The sequence below is a fragment of the Thalassophryne amazonica genome, chromosome 8 (assembly GCF_902500255.1).
Source record: "Thalassophryne amazonica chromosome 8, fThaAma1.1, whole genome shotgun sequence".
NCBI classification, from domain to species: Eukaryota; Metazoa; Chordata; class Actinopteri; order Batrachoidiformes; family Batrachoididae; genus Thalassophryne; species Thalassophryne amazonica.
Genome location: NC_047110.1, coordinates 81,014,084 through 81,033,702, shown reverse-complemented (window position 1 = coordinate 81,033,702; position 19,619 = coordinate 81,014,084). Strand labels below are relative to the sequence as shown.

Genomic DNA, 19,619 nt, shown 5'->3' with positions numbered 1-19,619 from the left:
AAGAAGATCATTTGTAACCTTCACTAATGCTGTTTCTGTACTATGATGAATTCTAAAACCTGACTGAAACTCTTCAAATAGACCATTCCTCTGCAGATGATCAGTTAGCTGTTTTACAACTACCCTTTCAAGAATTTTTGAGAGAAAAGGAAGGTTGGAGATTGGCCTATAATTAGCTAAGATAGCTGGGTCAAGTGATGGCTTTTTAAGTAATGGTTTAATTACTGTCACCTTAAAAGCCTGTGGTACATTGCCAACTAACAAAGATAGATTGATCATATTTAAGATCGAAGCATTAAATAATGGTAGGGCTTCCTTGAGCAGCCTGGTAGGAATGGGGTCTAATAAACATGTTGATGGTTTGGATGAAGTAACTAATGAAAATAACTCAGACAGAACAATCTGAGAGAAAGAGTCTAACCAAATACCGGCATCACTGAAAGCAGCCAAAGATAACGATACGTCTTTGGGATGGTTATGAATAATTTTTTCTCTAATAGTTAAAATTTTGTTAGCAAAGAAAGTCATGAAGTCATTACTAGTTAAAGTTAATGGAATACTCAGCTCAATAGAGCTCTGACTCTTTGTCAGCCTGGCTACAGTGCTGAAAAGAAACCTGGGGTTGTTCTTATTTTCTTCAATTAGTGATGAGTAGAAAGATATCCTAGCTTTACGGAGGGCTTTTTTATAGAGCAACAGACTCTTTTTCCAGGCTAAGTGAAGATCTTCTAAATTAGTGAGATGCCATTTCCTCTCCAACTTACGGGTTATCTGCTTTAAGCTACGAGTTTGTGAGTTATACCACGGAGTCAGACACTTCTGATTTAAAGCTCTCTTTTTCAGAGGAGCTACAGCATCCAAAGTTGTCTTCAATGAGGATGTAAAACTATTGACGAGATACTCTATCTCCCTTACAGAGTTTAGGTAGCTACTCTGCACTGTGTTGGTATATGGCATTAGAGAACATAAAGAAGGAATCATATCCTTAAACCTAGTTACAGTGCTTTCTGAAAGACTTCTAGTGTAATGAAACTTATTCCCCACTGCTGGGTAGTCCATCAGAGTAAATGTAAATGTTATTAAGAAATGATCAGACAGAAGGGAGTTTTCAGGGAATACTGTTAAGTCTTCTATTTCCATACCATAAGTCAGAACAAGATCTAAGATATGATTAAAGTGGTGGGTGGACTCATTTACTTTTTGAGCAAAGCCAATAGAGTCTAATAATAGATTAAATGCAGTGTTGAGGCTGTCATTCTCAGCATCTGTGTGGATGTTAAAATCGCCCACTATAATTATCTTATCTGAGCTAAGCACTAAGTCAGACAAAAGGTCTGAAAATTCACAGAGAAACTCACAGTAACGACCAGGTGGACGATAGATAATAACAAATAAAACTGGTTTTTGGGACTTCCAATTTGGATGGACAAGACTAAGAGACAAGCTTTCAAATGAATTAAAGCTCTGTCTGGGTTTTTGATTAATTAATAAGCTGGAATGGAAGATTGCTGCTAATCCTCCACCCCGGCCCGTGCTACGAGCATTCTGACAGTTAGTGTGACTCGGGGGTGTTGACTCTTTTAAACTAACATATTCATCCTGCTGTAACCAGGTTTCTGTTAGGCAGAATAAATCAACATGTTGATCAATTATTATATCATTTACCAACAGGGACTTAGAAGAGAGAGACCTAATGTTTAATAGACCACATTTAACTGTTTTAGTCTGTGGTGCAGTTGAAGGTGCTATATTATTTTTTCTTTTTGAATTTTTATGCTTAAATAGATTTTTGCTGGTTATTGGTGGTCTGGGAGCAGGCACCGTCTCTACGGGGATGGGGTAATGAGGGGATGGCAGGGGGAGAGAAGCTGCAGAGAGGTGTGTAAGACTACAACTCTGCTTCCTGGTCCCAACCCTGGATAGTCACGGTTTGGAGGATTTAAGAAAATTGGCCAGATTTCTAGAAATGAGAGCTGCTCCATCCAAAGTGGGATGGATGCCGTCTCTCCTAACAAGACCAGGTTTTCCCCAGAAGTTTTGCCAATTATCTATGAAGCCCACCTCATTTTTTGGACACCACTCAGACAGCCAGCAATTCAAGGAGAACATGCGGCTAAACATGTCACTCCCGGTCTGATTGGGGAGGGGCCCAGAGAAAACAACAGAGTCCGACATTGTTTTTGCAAAGTTACACACCGATTTAATGTTAATTTTAGTGACCTCCGATTGGCGTAACCGGGTGTCATTACTGCCGACGTGAATTACAATCTTACCAAATTTACGCTTAGCCTTAGCCAGCAGTTTCAAATTTCCTTCAATGTCGCCTGCTCTGGCCCCCGGAAGACAATTGACTATGGTTGCTGGTGTCGCTAACTTCACATTTCTCAAAACAGAGTCGCCAATAACCAGAGTTTGATCCTCGGCGGGTGTGTCGTCGAGTGGGGAAAAACGGTTAGAGATGTGAACGGGTTGGCGGTGTACACGGGGCTTCTGTTTAGGGCTACGCTTCCTCCTCACAGTCACCCAGTCAGCCTGCTTTCCCGGCTGCTCGGGATCTGCCAGAGGGGAACTAACGGTGGCTAAGCTACCTTGGTCCGCACCGACTACAGGGGCCTGGCTAGCTGTAGAATTTTCCACGGTGCGGAGCCGAGTCTCCAATTCGCCCAGCCTGGCCTCCAAAGCTACGAATAAGCTACACTTATTACAAGTACCGTTACTGCTAAAGGAGGCCGAGGAATAACTAAACATTTCACACCCAGAGCAGAAAAGTGCGGGAGAGACAGGAGAAGCCGCCATGCTAAATCGGCTAAGAGCTAGTAGCTACGCTAAGCTAGCGGATTCCTAAAAACACGCAAAGTGAATAATGTGTAAATAATTTAGAGGTGATTCAGCAGAAGGAGCGCTTTAGTTAAGGCACGTAAAGATTACACTGGGAAACAAATCGTAATCTAGATAACTAGATCAATCTAACTGCGCAGATTAAACAGCTAACAGATACAGAAAAACACCGCTGTGCTCCGGAACAGGAAGTGATACAATACCGCAGTGAGAGCCAACCACCAGTAGAGGCAAGCAAGATGAATAATGGATCTGTTGTTCAATTCTATGAGGTTAGGTGTAGAGAGTCTGATGATTTTGGCAGCTATGTTTGTAATGTGTGTGAGTTTGGCCCAGTTTGTGACAGAAAGCATGGTAAAGAAACATGAGGAACAGTACAGAATAATGGGTTGAAAGATACTTTGATAAAGTAACAACAACAAGTGGGGTGCAATGTGTAGTCCTTTGAGTTTGCAGATGGCTGACAGTCTTTGTTGGCTTCTTTTTTTAATGTCCTTGGTCTGCTGATCAAAGGTGAGTTTATTGTCCAAAGTTATTCCTAGGTATTTGAAAGTGTCCACTGCCTCAACTATTTGTGTGTTTATGATGGTGGGAAGCTGGGGTGAGGGGGGGCTGACCAGAAGTTCCTTTGTTTTATTGACATTTATTTGGAGATGGTTGTCAATACACCATTTGGTGAAGTGAGTGACTGTGTTGTGGTAGTCCAGGGTGGATTGATTTCCTGAAAGGAGTGCGAGGATGGCTGTGTTGTCTGAATATTGAATATTGGTATGATATGGTTGGTGAGATGCTTAGGCAGGCATTGGTGTAGAGAATGTACAGGAATGGGCTCAACGCACATCCCTGTGGGACCCCAGTGTTAATGGTAAGTACAGGGGATGTGGTTGAGCCCACCCTTAAACCCTGTTTACACATAGATGGTAAACTCTCCCGGAAGCATCCCGGCAGAGATTTTGCCCCCTCTGGGCCGTTTTAGGGCTCAAACGCCGTAGTTAACGCCGGCGCACGGGGGCGTGGTTTGGTTCCGGCTTCACCAGGAATCGCCGAAAAAATTATTCAACATGTCGAATACTTCTGGGAGCGCTCCCGGAGAAGTGGCCTGACGACGGAGACAACGCGAAGAATGGTGTTTGATACTTTTTAATCGCCGTGTCATCCCGCCCCTTCCTGTAGTGCCGCAGTTTACAGCGCCATAATTGGCGGCCGGCGTTGTATCCCTAACCATGTATGTAAAACGGCGATAGAGCCCACATCGGCGTCCTCAAAGGTGTTTTAACCGGCGACAGAGGAAGACAAAATGGCGGCGCTAGCGGACAGTACGCTGCTCTAAACGCCACCTCCCGGTTAATGGCGTTCCAAACGGCCGATAGGCGGCGGTCAGTATAAAAACTCTAGCGCACTGCATGCAGGTCTCTCACTCGCGGCCAGCTCCAGATATTTTTGCAGAGAAGCTCCAGTATGCCTCCTAAAATAAAATTGGCAGCAGCAAGGACTTACCAAGAGGTCTGGTTCAGAAGCAGAGGGTAGCCCTGTGGTGGAGACGGAGCAACACGTTGAGGAGGGGAAAAGGAGAGAAAAGAAAAGGCTGAGAGATGAGCTCCCTCCCCCTGCACTGACAGCTGCTTCAGCCTATTATACTCTGGGGGTGGTGCCTATATGCAAAAGTTCCTGGAGTAACGCAGGATTTGCCTGGATAAATCCAGCGGTACACAGGGCATTATCGGTGGCAGGAGAACACCGCCGTTCTCACACGCGTCTTAACCTGCGATTGTAAAGGATAGAACTGGGTATTAACCCCCGTTGCCTGACGTGTGCCGGATACTACGGCGTCAAAACTCTGCTTTATTCGGCGGATTTAGCGGCATTTTATCCGCGTATTTGCGGCTAGTACGGCGCTCAAAACGCAGGTGAAATGCTCCGCCCCTTTCCACCACGAAAACAGCCGGAACTACCGCGAATTTCGTTCTACGTACTACCCGCCGACAAAACCGTCTATGTGTAACCTGGGCTTTACTGCTTGTAGTCTGTCTGTGAGGAAGTTATGGGTAAGATGGATCAGATGAGGGGGAATGTTGAGATGATAAAGCTTCTGGATCAGCAGATGTTTGTGTAGGGAGTTGAAGGCGGAACTAAAGTCTACAAATAGTATCCTAGCAAAGTTGCCTGGAGAGTCTAGATGCTGAAGGAGGAGTTGCAGCAAGCAGGCCACAGCATCCTCTGCACCTCTTTTTGCCTTATAGGCAAATTGGAGGGGATCCAAGTGTGGAGTGACAAGTGGAAGAATGATGTTCAGCAGCAGTTTCTCCAGGCATTTCATGATTATGGATGTTAAGACTATGGGACGGTAATGATTAAGTTCAGTAGGTCTAGGGGTTTTTTTTGGTACTGGAATTATACTGGCAGTTTTCCCTAATGTGGGTGTTGTGACAGTCTGATAAGATTGGCAGAAAAGTGAGTGCAGAAATGGAGAGAGCTCCATGGCACAGGTCTTAAGCACCCTGGCTGGGATGCCATCAGGCCTTGGAGCCTTGCAGCAGCTCAGCTGATGTTGTACCTCCTCCTCTGTGAAAGAGGCTGGTTCCTCAGGGTCTAGTGGTGGACGGAGCAACGCCTGGTGGTTCTCAGCAACGCCTGACACTCAGATGAAAAGTCCTGATTGTCAAAACGGGTGTAGAATGTGTTCAGATCTTTAGTGAGGGTTTCTGGGTCAATGACTGTACATGTGAATTTGGGTTCACATCCTGTCAGGGTTTTCACCTTCTGAAAAGCATGCTTGGTGTTCATATTACTACATTCTAATTCAAGTTTGTTTATGTAGTCCAGTTTAGCTATAAAACCTTGTTCCTTATGTTCCTACTTGTTTCCTTAAGGCTGATTCAGTCTTTGTGCCTGAAGGGGAGATAGAAGGGATGGAGGGACAGGGTCAGCAGCTCCAGGTTAGGTGTACACATTTTATGGTGCACTTTGATGTTATTACACCACCTGTTGATGTAAAAGCAGACCCCATCACCTCGTGTTTTCCCCAAGTGCCTTGTCCTATCGGACCTGATGATAGTGAAGTTGTCCAGGATGACCTCGGAGTCGGGAACCGACTCCTCTAGGCAAGTCTCAGAGACAGCAATGATACAGATGTCCCTGAAGGCCCTTTCAAATCGGCACATTGCCTGTAATAGATCCATCTTGTTACAGAGTGACCGAACATTGGATATGATGATGGTGGGGAGAGGGAGTTTGCAGGGATGTCTCCTCACCTGGCATTGGATACCTCAACGTCTCCCCCTTTTCCTTGGCTTAAGCTCCAGCGGTAGAACCACGGCACACTTGGTGTTGCTCCACAGCGAGGCCCGGTGTAGCAGGAGTACATCTCGGCCAGAGGTGAGTTGCCTATTGCAGGTATTAGGCCGGAGTGCGAAGCTATCACAGATTAGCCATAGGATTGCGAGGAAAACGGTGATCACCTTATAGCTTGTTGTCATGGCTGATCAGTCTGATTTAGCCCACATATAGTGCACATTAAACATTTAGACTTAACACAAACACAAAGAAACACGGAGTACAGTCAATGCTGTCGCAGCAGAACGTGCACCATCTTGTCATTATTAAACAAAGGTGTTGAGACTCTGAATAGCAGAATTGATTAATACATCAGTTTATGTATGAAGACCTTCAGCTTGGAGTCAATTGCAGTCATTTTCGTATTTAGAATAAAATTACAGTTGACACTGACTCCAGATTTATTTATTTATTTATTTATTTTTGTGCGTCATTAATCCACTCAGTGACTTCAGTGGGTGTCAGCATGTGCACAGCTCACACTATTTAGTATGCAGCACAGCACATCAGTTTGAAAGAATTAAAGCTGAGGGGCAAAGGGCAACTGCAGGCACAAATATAAGAGCAATAATAGCATGTTGTACTTATGTTAATCTCTAATCTCTAACTTCAAGTGTTGGTTAATTGCTGCCTAATTTTTGTGAAAAGCACTCTAAACCAATACCAAATGTGATATCAGAGAGGAAAATTCCCACCACGCAAGAAATTAGATTTCAATTCACGTTAAAGCATTATTAACTTGTATGTATGGGTAAGAAATCTAATCAGCAGTACAGCTATTAGATTTTGGCATACATTCTTAATTTGTTTGTAACCTGTGCTCTCAGACACTTAGTAGCTTTAAGCAAATGTAGTTTAATAATTATAATTGATGTAATTTCATGTGTTAAATTAAAATGATATGTAATGCATGCATTTTTATATGAATTACTGATAAGGTCACATATTCATTGGAGTGTATTTCAGATAAACACGAAGAAACAAGGTAACGATTTAGGCCTTGGGACAAAAAAAAGAGTTTATTATATTTCTGAATGGATCCTGATCAAGGGGTGGATTGTGATCAAGGGTTGGATCGTGGCTTTGATCTAAATGTCTTTGATCCTGGAATCAACGTCAGCAATCAAAGATCTGTTGACAAAAAATAGACAACAGTAAATCTCTTTTAAGCATAAAGTTATCAATAATTAAAGCTGTGATCACTTTGAGTGACAGCTATTGCACTGGCAGGTCGGGGTCCAGGGTCCCACTAGCAGGGGCTGCTAGCCACTCTGAACTCAACTGTTTTTGTCCTTTTTGAGTATTTTATTACAAATATCTGCGATCACATGGCTTGCTGTGAGAGCTCGGTGCTCCAGTATTTCTTTTGAGTGAAATTTTAGTCTTACTTAATGTGTCTTAGCGCCATTAGCATGAATTAACAGGTGTCTATAACTTAGTGATGTTTGCAACATTGATAGTGTGACTGACACAATGTGGCAATCATAATTTTTAATACCCACACTCAAGCTAACCATTATGGTAACAATCCCACAGTCTCCAAAAAACCTGCATTTATAGAAACACGAAAACAAAGATTAGCCTGTTTAGTCTTACTTTGTTTGGTAACTGTGAGATGGGTGCATGTTCAGATTTCATTCATCCTCCCCATCTAACTTGCCCATGCTCCACCTTTTTGCCCAATTTTGGGTTGGGAAAGAGTTATGTGGATGGTTGACATTTGGAGCCACCCTGTTTGATCGTCAAACCCAATTTATTTCATTTATATAGCGCCAAATTGCAACAAAGCTTCCTCAAGGTGTTTCACACAAGTAAACCACTCTTCTGAAAACATATGGGTGGCACCACTATTCTATGTAGTATCCCCTTCCTCTGTGTTTTTGTGTTTGCAGATGTTAATTGTGGCAAATATGACTCTTCTTTTTCAAGAAAAAGGAAAAAGAAAGGAACAGTACTGCATGCTTCCATGCCTGCAGGATTTATAGGAAATCCTAAACTCTGCACACAGTTAACTCACATCCACATCAGTATATTATATATACACATGATACTAACACAAACACACAACAGTGAAGTGCAGTTTTTTTCTTTTGTGCAACATCTATCTAACTCACAAAAATGTTTCATGCCTTTATGTCTCATTGCAATACAGGTACTGCCCAAATGAAGTCTTTCACTGTCATTTAGCTTGAGAGCTGCATTGCTTCTTTCTTGCAATGCAAACTTGAAGAAAAGTATAAGCAGCAAAGAAGCCAATTTGGTGGAAGGACTTGAAAGTATTGTCCTGATTACAGCGAAATTTCAAGATTGGCACTTTTCCTGAGCCATCTTTCAGCCCTTGCAGGAGACGTCTCCTCAGAGGTGTCAAGTAACAAAGTACAAATACTTCGTTACTGTACTTAAGTACACTTTTTAGGTATCTATACTTTACTCCATTACTTATTTTTCTGCCTACTTCTGACTTCTACTTATTACATTTTCACACAAGTATCTGTACTTTCTATTCCTTACATTTTTAAAACAAACAGCCTCGTTACTCTTGGCTTCAGCGCCGGTGGATGTGCGCTGACGCCTCAGCGCACATCCACCAGAAGCCCGAGGCGTCAGCGCAGTTCCACCGGCGCAGCTTCACCGAGGCCCGAGGTGCCAGCGCACATCCACCGGCGCGGCTCCACCTGAAGCCCGAGGCGCCAGCGCAGTTCCACCGGCGTGGCTTTACCGAGGTGCCAGCACGGATTTATCTGACCATGGGTCCGAAGAAGGCACTGACGGCGGAGGAGGGAGACGATATCAAGAAGTCCCTGGACTTTTTGTCTGAGGAAATCTCTGTTGTTAAAATGCAGCAGAAATCCATTATGGAGCTGGTGGAAGAAGTGAAGGCTCTCTGGATCCAGAATGCCGAGAAAGACCGGCGTCTGGTACACCTGGAGAACCGTGTTGCGGAGTTGGAACAGTACACAAGGATGAACGACGTTATTATTACAGGAATTCATATTAAACCTCGATCCTACGCACGGGCGGTGTCAGAAGACAGCGGAGGGGAGGCCAGTGAGCAGGAGGCCAGCTCAGTGTAACAACAGGTGGCTGACTTCCTGCAATCTAAAGGTATTCAAATGGACTGTAATAACATTGAAGCGTGCCACCCCCTGCCCAGGAGAGAGGATGGAGACAAGCGAGCAGTTATAATGAGGTTTGTCAACAGAAAACATAAAATGGCATTGTTAAAACAGGGACAGAAACTCAAAGGAACAAACGTATTCATCAATGAACAAACGCAGACATCGCCAGGAAAGCTCGTCTCTTAAAAAAGCAGGGAAAAATTCAACAGACATGGACATCTAACTGCAAAACATTCATCAAACTGAACAGAACACCAGAACAAGCGAAGGTTATGGTAATCAGGAACATCGAGGAACTGGACAAATACGACCAATAAGGTATGAGGACACAAACACATCACAACACCATGACACAGACCAGAGGAACCTATTCATCTACTATATCATCTACATCTGGAGACAAGAAGGATATAACTCAAAGGATTGCTGATCATGGAAAACTAGAACTGAGAACATTTAAATACACAGACCACAATGTACTGGACTTGGAGCATGATATAGACCTGGACAATAATTTCTTCTCAAATATTAATGACAGTTGTTGCTATTATACAGATGAACAGTTTAATCGGATCATTAAAACGGATAACAAATTATCAATAATCCATTTCAACAGCAGAAGTCTGTATGCAAACTTTAACAACATTAAAGAATATTTAAGTCAATTTTAAAAAATATTTAACATAATTGCTATATCAGAAACATGGATCAATGAAGATAAAGGAATGGATTTTGAACCAATCGAAGCAGTGGTTCGCAGATTGAAGCAATGCTTCGACCTATTGTTTCGTTTATTCTTTCTTTCGCTTAATTTTCCCCCGCTAAAACCCTAAAGAGCATACTTCTGTGAGTATTATTTACCTTTTCTATGTTAAACCGACCTGTTATGGTCTTCTGAAACAGTTGATATATGTATTTTATAACTTAAAAACGGGAGTGACGCTAACACGTTAGCATGTCTATGGCATTTTCAATGTTAAAAGTTGGCATGAAGCAGTTCCAGCTGTCTTCACGTTCGGTTGCATTTGTTTTCAAATTGTAATATTTCTTACATTTATTTTTGTTTATATATTAATAATCTAATGATAATTATTATATACAGATAATTATTATATACAATTTCAGAGAAAGAGACAAAAAGAACCTGAATAGAAACACAACAGAAAATAAAATATAAAAGCAACTAACAATGAACATACATACATACATACATACATACATACATACATACAGAAATAAATAAGTGTTTCCTGTGAACACCTAGTGACTCTTACACCTCCATTTCATCCCTGTTTTATTTAAGTTTAATGACAGTTTGTTTCGGTCAAACCATATTGTCAATGTGTTAATTTCTTCAGTGATTTCCTCCAGAACTTTCTGCCAAACTAGAAAACTGCTGCATCCTAGTAAGAGCAGAATACTACTGGAATGAATCTGAATAAGGAAAGTTGTTGTTTTTTTTTTTCTCACTAAATGGATGCTGCACTCACTGCAGTTTATTGTCTGGAATAGTCCCAGATTGCATTTCAGAGCTTCTAGAATTGAAACATTTTCGTGCAGGTGGTGTTGGGGAGTAATTTTGGGTTTGGGGTCTTGGGCCACATGTAGAACGAATCAGTTTTTAAATTAAGCTTTCAATTCATATAGTGGCATCTACCTTTTTTTTTGTTTTAAGGTTACTTTATACTTTTATACTTTAAGTAGGTTTTGGAGCACATACTTTTTCACTTTTACTTGAGTAAAGAGGTCAAGTTGATACTTCAACTTTTACCAGAGTGTTTTTAAACTGCAGTATCTATACTTCTACTTAACTAACAAATGTGTGTACTTTTGACACCACTGCGTCTCCTTAAGAGGAGACAGGCAGATCTGAACGCCGGTGCTGGCTGGTTGTTGAGGCAGGTATCAGGGTGGCACGGTAGAGATGAGAAGGCTGCCAAGGGGAGCGGTGGGAGCAGAGCAGCATCCGCGTACAAACAAATACCTCTTTAGAATTCCACACAGCACTCTGCTGCAGCGTGTTTGGTTTCTAGGCAGCACTGCATTATTAATGCATGCACCCACCCACCCACCCCGATCCTCACACCCCTCCTCCCGCACAAAACAGAGAGGGCAAGGACACAGAGATGTGTGGAGAGAATAAGTTAAGGTGGGGTTAAGAGGAAAAGAGAAAAGTTGCATGAAAAGGTTGTTAATCAACACCTACTACAAGAAGTGCTGGTTTCAATGTCAAGATCCCAGATAGTCTGATATGTTGCCTATTATGGATCAAGCAGTTCTCAATGATGCAACTTCAAGATGGGAAATCATAGACTATGAATATGTTTAAGGATAAATCCTTCCTGATGTTACCCACAACTTCACTGAAAAGCAAGTTTGAAGCTAAACTGTGTTAATTCCAAATGTCACCATCTTGGCAGTATCTGACTCCATCTAATTCTCCGTCAACCCAGATATGGATAAAGAGGTGGAGTGTGGGCAATACCAGCATGACCTTGGTGGGATGAATGAAACCTGAATACACCCTATTTTGTGTTCCCTAAATAAGCTAAGCTTAACAGACTAACCTTATTTTGGGTGTATGATGAACATATTTGTATGATGAACATATTTTTGCGGACTTGCTGGTGGTTTTCAAAAGTAGTGGCTTGGGAGTAAGTATCGCAAGATATGACCTGCAAACTCATCCACATGGGAAATGCAGTCACTACATTTTGGGTTCCAGTTCCAAGCCTCGAAAACAAAACAAACAAACAAACAAACAAACAAACAAAAAAACAGGAGGGTAGAAGGAGGTAATGCAGCCATTCATAAAAAAATTTGTCAACGCTTAGCAGCATGGGGTTTGCAGCTAGTACACTCTGGTCTGAGTGGTCTGAGTGCTGGGGTATTAATTTCATTTCACCTTTATTTAACCAGGTTAGTCCCATTGAGATCAAGATCTCTTTTACAAGACAATTATAAAGTTTACAATTCATCTAACCTGCATGGCTTTAGATGTGGGAGGAAGCCGAAGCACCCAGAGGGAACCCACACAAATACAGGGAGAACATGCACATTCCACAAAGAAAGGCCACAGGTGGGAATCACTTCCATGACGTTCTTGCTGGTAGGCAAAAGTGCCAACCACTAATCTACCATGCTGCCCATAAATGAATAGGGTTGCATCAAGTCAGAAGTCCAAATTCCATACCAGATCAGTAGACCCTGGGGTTAACAATAATCACCACTGGTACCCTTGCCCAACAGGGTGCCCAAGGAAATTGGGCAATTGCTGGGTGAGGAAGAAGAAGAGGAGGAGAATGTGCCCGGAGATAGAGGGAGAAGGAAAGTTAGATGAGTGGAAGTGATAGTTGGGACTTTGAATATTGACAATATGACTGGTAAAGGGAAAGAGTTGGCTGTTATGATGGAGGGGAGAAACCAAGTGGAAGGGAAGTAAGGCCAGGAGTATTGGAGGTGGGTTCAGGCTGCTGTATCATGTGTGGATGGGAGGAGAAATGGTGTTGGGGTCATTTTAAAAGGAAGATTATATTAAGAGTGTGCTGAAGGTTAAGCAAGTGTCTGATAGAGTGATGAATGTGAAGTTGGAAATTGAAGGGCAGATGATGAATGTCATCAGTGCATATGCCCCACAGGCAGGTTGTGAGATGAAGGAGAAAGATTTCTGGAGTGAGTTAGATGAGGTTGTGGAGAGTGACACCAAGCCAGAAAGACTGGAGGCTGGAGCAGACTTCAATGGGCATGTTGGTCAAGTGATCAGAGGTGATGAGTAAGTAATGGGTAGTAATGGGTATCAAGGACGGGAATGTGGAAGGGCAGATAGTACAACCCCAATTACAATGAATTTGGGACGTTGCGTAAAATGTAAATAAAAACAGAATACAATGATTTGCAAATCCTCTTCAACCTATATAACCTATAACCTAAAAAAAGTCTATCAGTTTGAACATTTATTATCTTGTCTTTGTGGTGTATTCAATTGAATATAGGTTGAAGAGGATTTGCAAATCATTGTATTCTGTTTTTATTTACATTTCACACAACGTCCCAACTTCACTGGAATTGGGGTTGTAGATGATTTTGTAAAAAGGATGGAAATGGTTGTGGTGAATACCAACTTTAAGAAAAGGGAGGAGTACAGGGTGACATATAAGAGGGGAGGAAGGTGTACAGAGGTGGACTACATTCTTTGTAGGATATACAACATAAAAGAAATTGAAGACTGTAAGGTGGTGGCAGGGGAGACTCTAGCTCAGCAACATCAGCTGGTAGTTTGTTGGATGACTTTGTTGAGTTCTGAGTGAGAGTTCGAACTTAAAGGATCAGATGGTGGAAGCTGAAGTGGTAAAGGTTAAGGGAAAGGCATATAGTCAGCTGTACATTAAGTTAAACATTAAAGAAGGGGGAAAGGACTTGCCCCAAATTGCCAGACAAAGAGACAGACCTGGAAAGGATGTACAGTAGGTTAGGATGGTAAAGGACGCAGATAGTAATTTACTAACAAGTGAGGAGAATGTGTTGATAAATTATTGCAAATAATTTGAGGAACTAACGAATGAAGAAAATGAGAGAGAGAAACTGAAAGGTTGCAGAGGACATTGTTGTGAAAGTGTAGGAACACGGACCCACAACAGGGGGCGCAAATGAACGGACAATGGAGGAAGTCAAATAACAACACTTTACTGTTGTGAATAAGCACAACAAACACAACGGATCACAACAATAGACAAAGAAGTCAATTCACAAGAATGTGTCACGTGGGCAGGCTCGAAGATAAGAGACGTCTGTCCAAAGCAGAACCGGAACCACACGATTTCCTCCGCCACCGAACCCCGGGAATACTGGAGCCGCCAAGTCCCGAACTCCCAGGTGGCCACTGCCTCCGCGTGTCGGATCTGGTACTGCTGGCGAGGAACAAAAACAGTTAAATGTGGGTGCGTTTGCACCCAGCAATCCGTATGGCGGGAAAACCACCTCCACCTCTCGTCAAAAAAAGAAACAGAATATCTGCTGTCCAACACACACAAGCAACAGATATTCCTGTCAGAAACACAGTCAGCTGAGAACGTTACCTTCTAGGTAGAGCGATATCTCGGCAAAGAGGTGGAGATGTCGTCCTGCTGATATACCACTGCTGATCAGATGATTGGTGACAGCTGTTGTAGGTGATAAGTGACAGCTGTCACCCCGGCTGCTCCTGCGAGGCGGCAGCGCCCTCTGGTGCCTGGAGCCCGCACTCCAGACAGGGTGCCCTCTGGTGGTGGTGGGCCAGCAGTACCTCCTCTTCAGCGGCCCACACAACAGGACCCCCCCCTCAACGGGCGCCTCCTGGCGCCCGACCAGGCTTGTCCGGGTGGCGGCGGTAGAAATCGGCCAGGAGGGCCGGGTCCAGGATGAAGCTCCTCTTCACCCAGGAGCGTTCTTTGGGTCCGTACCCCTCCCAGTCCACCAAATACTGGAAGCCCCGGCCCATCCTACGGACATCCAAGAGCCGGCGCACTGTCCAAGCCGGCTCGCCATCGATGATCCGGGCAGGAGGCGGTGCCGGACCCGGAGCACAGAGGGGTGAGGTGTGATGCAACTTTATCCGGGACACATGGAAAACAGGATGGATCCGCAGTGAGGCCGGAAGCTGAAGCCTCACTGCGGCTGGACTGATGACCTTAAGGATTTTGAAGGGGCCGATGTAACGGTCCTGTAGTTTGGGGGAGTCCACTTTCAGGGGAATGTCCTTTGTGGACAACCACACCTCCTGCCCTGGCCGATATGCAGGGGCCGGGGTCCTCCGACGGTCTGCATGGGCTTTTGCCCTCGTCCGGGCCTTTAGCAAAGCAGAACGGGCGGCGCGCCACACCCGACGGCACTTCCGCAGGTGGGCCTGGACCGAGGGCACACCGACCTCTCCCTCAACCACCGGAAACAACGGGGGCTGATACCCCAGACACACCTCAAAAGGGGAGAGGCCGGTGGCTGAAGACACCTGGCTGTTATGGGCATACTCGATCCAGGCCAAATGGGTACTCCAGTCCGCCGGGTGCGCGGCCGTCACGCAGTGCAAGGCCTGTTCCACCTCCTGATTTACCGTTCTGCTTGCCCGTTGGTCTGAGGATGATACCCGGACGAGAGACTCACCGTGGCCCCCAGTTCCCGGCAGAAGCTCCTCCAGACTTGCGAGGAGAACTGGGGACCGCGATCGGAGACGATGTCTGTTGGAATCCCATGCAGCCGGACGACGTGGTGGACCAGGAGGTCCGCTGTCTCCTGGGCAGTCGGGAGCTTCGGGAGGGCCACGAAGTGGGCCGCCTTGGAGAATCGGTCCACTATCGTGAGGATGGTGGTGTTGCCCTGGGACGGCGGGAGGCCCGTGACAAAATCCAGGCCGATGTGGGACCAGGGGCGATGAGGCACAGGCAGCGGCTGGAGCAGTCCCGATGCCCTGCGGTGGTCAGCCTTGCCCCTGGCGCAGGTGGTGCAGGCCTGGATATAATCCCGGACGTCAGCCTCCAGGGACGCCCACCAGAAGCGCTGCCGGACAACTGCCACGGTCCTACGCACCCCTGGATGACAGGAGAACTTGGAGCCGTGACAGAAGTCCAGGACTGCAGCCCTGGCCTCTGGTGGGACATAAAGTCTGTTCTTCGGCCCAGTTCCGGGATCCAGGCTCCGTGCCAGGGCCTCCCGGACGGTTTTCTCTATGTCCCAGGTGAGGGTGGCCACGATAGCGGACTCCGGGATGATAGGTTCCGGTGGATCCGACAACTCCGTTTTGACTTCGTCTTCATGCACCCGGGACAAGGCATCCGATCTCTGGTTTTTGGTCCCGGGACGGTAGGTGATCCGGAAGTCAAAACGGCCGAAGAACAGTGACCAGCGGGCTTGCCTGGGGTTCAGCCGCTTGGCGGTCCTGATATACTCCAGGTTCCGGTGGTCAGTGAAAACCGTGAATGGCACGGACGTTCCCTCCAACAGATGTCTCCACTCTTCAAGAGCCTCTTTCACCGCAAGGAGTTCTCGATTGCCGACGTCATAGTTCCGTTCAACCGGGGTCAACCTGCGGGAAAAATAGGCACACAGGTGAAGGACCTTATCGGCCTTTCTGCTCTGAGATAGCACGGCTCCTATCCCTGAGTCCGAGGCGTCCACTTCAACCACAAACTGGCGACTAGGATCGGGCTGCACCAGAACAGGTGCAGACGAGAAGCGCCGTTTCAACTCCTTGAACGCGGCATCGCACCGATCCGACCAGGTGAAGGGAACTTTTGGAGAGGTCAGGGCTGTCAGGGGGCTAACTACCTGACTGTAGCCCTTAATGAACCTCCTGTAGAAATTCGCAAAGCCGAGGAACTGTTGCAGCTTCCTACGGCTGGTGGGTTGGGGCCAGTCTCTCACCGCCGCAACCTTGGCCGGATCAGGAGCGACGGAGTTGGGGGAGATGATAAACCCCAGGAAAGACAAAGAGGTGCGGTGAAACTCACACTTCTCGCCCTTCACAAACAGCCGGTTCTCCAACAACCGCTGCAGGACCTGACGTACATGCCGGACATGAGTCTCAGGATCCGGAGAAAAGATGAGTATATCGTCTAGATATATGAAGACGAATCGGTGCAGGAATTCCCACAAGACATTAACTAATGCTTGGAACGTTGCGGGGGCGTTTGTGAGGCCGAACGGCATGACCAGGTACTCAAAGTGACCTAAGGGGGTGTTAAATGCCGTCTTCCACTCGTCTCCCTTCCGGATCCGAACCAGGTGATATGTAATTGTGTTGTCTTCTTGACCATAATACTTTGTTGCTTTGCGCAGATAGTGAGTAGAACAGCAGGAGACTGTATTGGACCTTTTGGATAAGTACTCACATTCCTGCACTAACCAGTGTTTTCCTGACGAGAGGTGGAGGTGGTTTTTCCACCATACGTGTTGCTGGGTGCAGGCGCACCCACATCTGACTGTTTTTGTTCCTCGCCAGCAGTACCAGATCCGACAAGTGGAGGCAGTGGCCACCTGGGAGTTCGGGACTTGGCGGCTCCGGTATTCCCAGGGTTCGGTGGTGGAGGAAATCGTGTGGTTCTGGTTCTGCTTTGGACAGACGTCTTCTATCTTCGAGCCTGCCCACATGACACCTTTTGTGATTTGACCTTATTGTCTATTATTGTAATCTGTCGTGTTTGTTGTGCTTATTTCACAACAGTAAAAGTGCTATTTGACTTCCTCCATTGTCCGTTCATTTGCGCCCCCTGTTGTGGGTCCGTGTTCCTACACTTTCACAACAGGATATCTCGGCCAACGTCATGGATCCCGAGGGGCGTCAACCGGCTGTTGAACGGCCAATGGAAGAACAGGGCGCACAGGCGTCCGCAGGAGGAATGATCGGTGAGTTGCAGCGAATCCTCACCGCCTTCACGGCTCGGTTGGATCTAGTGACCGAGCAGAACGTCCTCCTTAACCGCAGGGTGGAGGCTCTCGCCGCGCAGGTGGAAGCGCGCCCTCAGGGCGCTGCTGCGGCTCTCCCTCCTGTCAATCAATCAACTCAATCAACTTTTTTCTTATATAGCGCCAAATCACAACAAACAGTTGCCCCAAGGCGCTCCATATTGTAAGGCAAGGCCATACAATAATTATGAAAAACCCCAACGGTCAAAACGACCCCCTATGAGCAAGCACTTGGCAACAGTGGGAAGGAAAAACTCCCTTTTAACAGGAAGAAACCTCCAGCAGAACCAGGCTCAGGGAGGGGCAGTCTTCTGCTGAGACTGGTTGGGGCTAAGGGAAAAAACCAGGAAAAAGACATGCCGTGAAGGGGGGCAGAGATCGATCACTAATGATTAAATGCAGAGTGATGCATACGGAGCAAAAAGAGAAAGAAACAGTGCATCATGGGAACCCCCCCACAATCTACGTCTAAAGCAGCATAACCAAGGGATGGTCCAGGGTCACCCGATCCAGCCCTAACTATAAGCCTTAGCGAAAAGGAAAGTTTTAAGCCTAATCTTAAAAGTAGAGAGGGTATCTGTCTCCCTGATCTGAATTGGGAGCTGGTTCCACAGGAGAGGAGCCTGAAAGCTGAAGGCTCTGCCTCCCATTCTACTCTTACAAACCCTAGGAACTACAAGTAAGCCCGCAGTCTGAGAGCGAAGCGCTCTAATGGGGTAATATGGTACTACGAGGTCCCTAAGATAAGATGGGACCTGATTATTCAAAACCTTATAAGTAAGAAGAAGAATTTTAAATTCTATTCTAGAATTAACAGGAAGCCAATGAAGAGAGGCCAACACGGGTGAGATATGCTCTCTCCTGCTAGTCCCCGTCAGTACTCTAGCTGCAGCATTCTGAACCAACTGAAGGCTTTTTAGGGAACTTTTAGGACAACCTGATAATAATGAATTACAATAGTCCAGCCTAGAGGAAATAAATGCATGAATTAGTTTTTCAGCATCACTCTGAGACAAGACCTTTCTGATTTTAGAGATATTGCGTAAATGCAAAAAGGCAGTCCTACATATTTGTTTAATATGCGCTTTGAATGACATATCCTGATCAAAAATGACTCCAAGATTTCTCACAGTATTACTAGAGATCAGGGAAATGCCAATCCAGAGTAACGATCTGGTTAGACACCATGCTTCTAAGATTTGTGGGGCCAAGTACAATAACGTCAGTTTTATCTGAGTTTAAAAGCAGGAAATTAGAGGTCATCCATGTCTTTATGTCTGTAAGACAATCCTGCAGTTTAGCTAATTGGTGTGTATCCTCTGGCTTCATGGATAGATAAAGCTGGGTATCATCTGCGTAACAATGAAAATTTAAGCAATACTGTCTAATAATACTGCCTAAGGGAAGCATGTATAAAGTGAATAAAATTGGTCCTAGCACAGAACCTTGTGGAACTCCATAATTAACTTTAGTCTGTGAAGAAGATTCCCCATTTACATGAACAAACTGTAATCTATTAGACAAATGTGATTCAAACCACCGCAGCGCAGTGCCTTTAATACCTATGACATGCTCTAATCTCTGTAATAAAATTTTATGGTCAACAGTATCAAAAGCAGCACTGAGGTCCAACAGAACGAGCACAGAGATAAGTCCACTGTCCGAAGCCATAAGAAGATCATTTGTAACCTTCACTAATGCTGTTTCTGTACTATGATGAATTCTAAAACCTGACTGAAACTCTTCAAATAGACCATTCCTCTGCAGGTGATCAGTTAGCTGTTTTACAACTACCCTCTCAAGAATCTTTGAGAGAAAAGGAAGGTTGGAAATTGGCCTATAATTAGCTAAGATAGCTGGGTCAAGTGATGGCTTTTTAAGTAATGGTTTAATTAC

The 19,619-nt window shown here is 45.1% G+C and overlaps 1 long non-coding RNA gene across 1 annotated transcript in view; it reads right to left on the bottom strand.

The window, feature by feature from the left end:
* Positions 1 to 1,118: 1,118 nt before the first annotated feature.
* Positions 1,119 to 19,619, bottom strand: part of LOC117515133 — a 28,239-nt gene continuing 9,738 nt past the window's right edge. Inside the window, exons 2-3 of the long non-coding RNA XR_004562070.1 lie at positions 11,700 to 11,702; positions 1,119 to 1,130 (exon numbers count right to left, since the gene is read on the bottom strand). This is a non-coding gene — a long non-coding RNA (uncharacterized LOC117515133). The remainder of the gene's footprint in view (positions 1,131 to 11,699; positions 11,703 to 19,619) is intronic.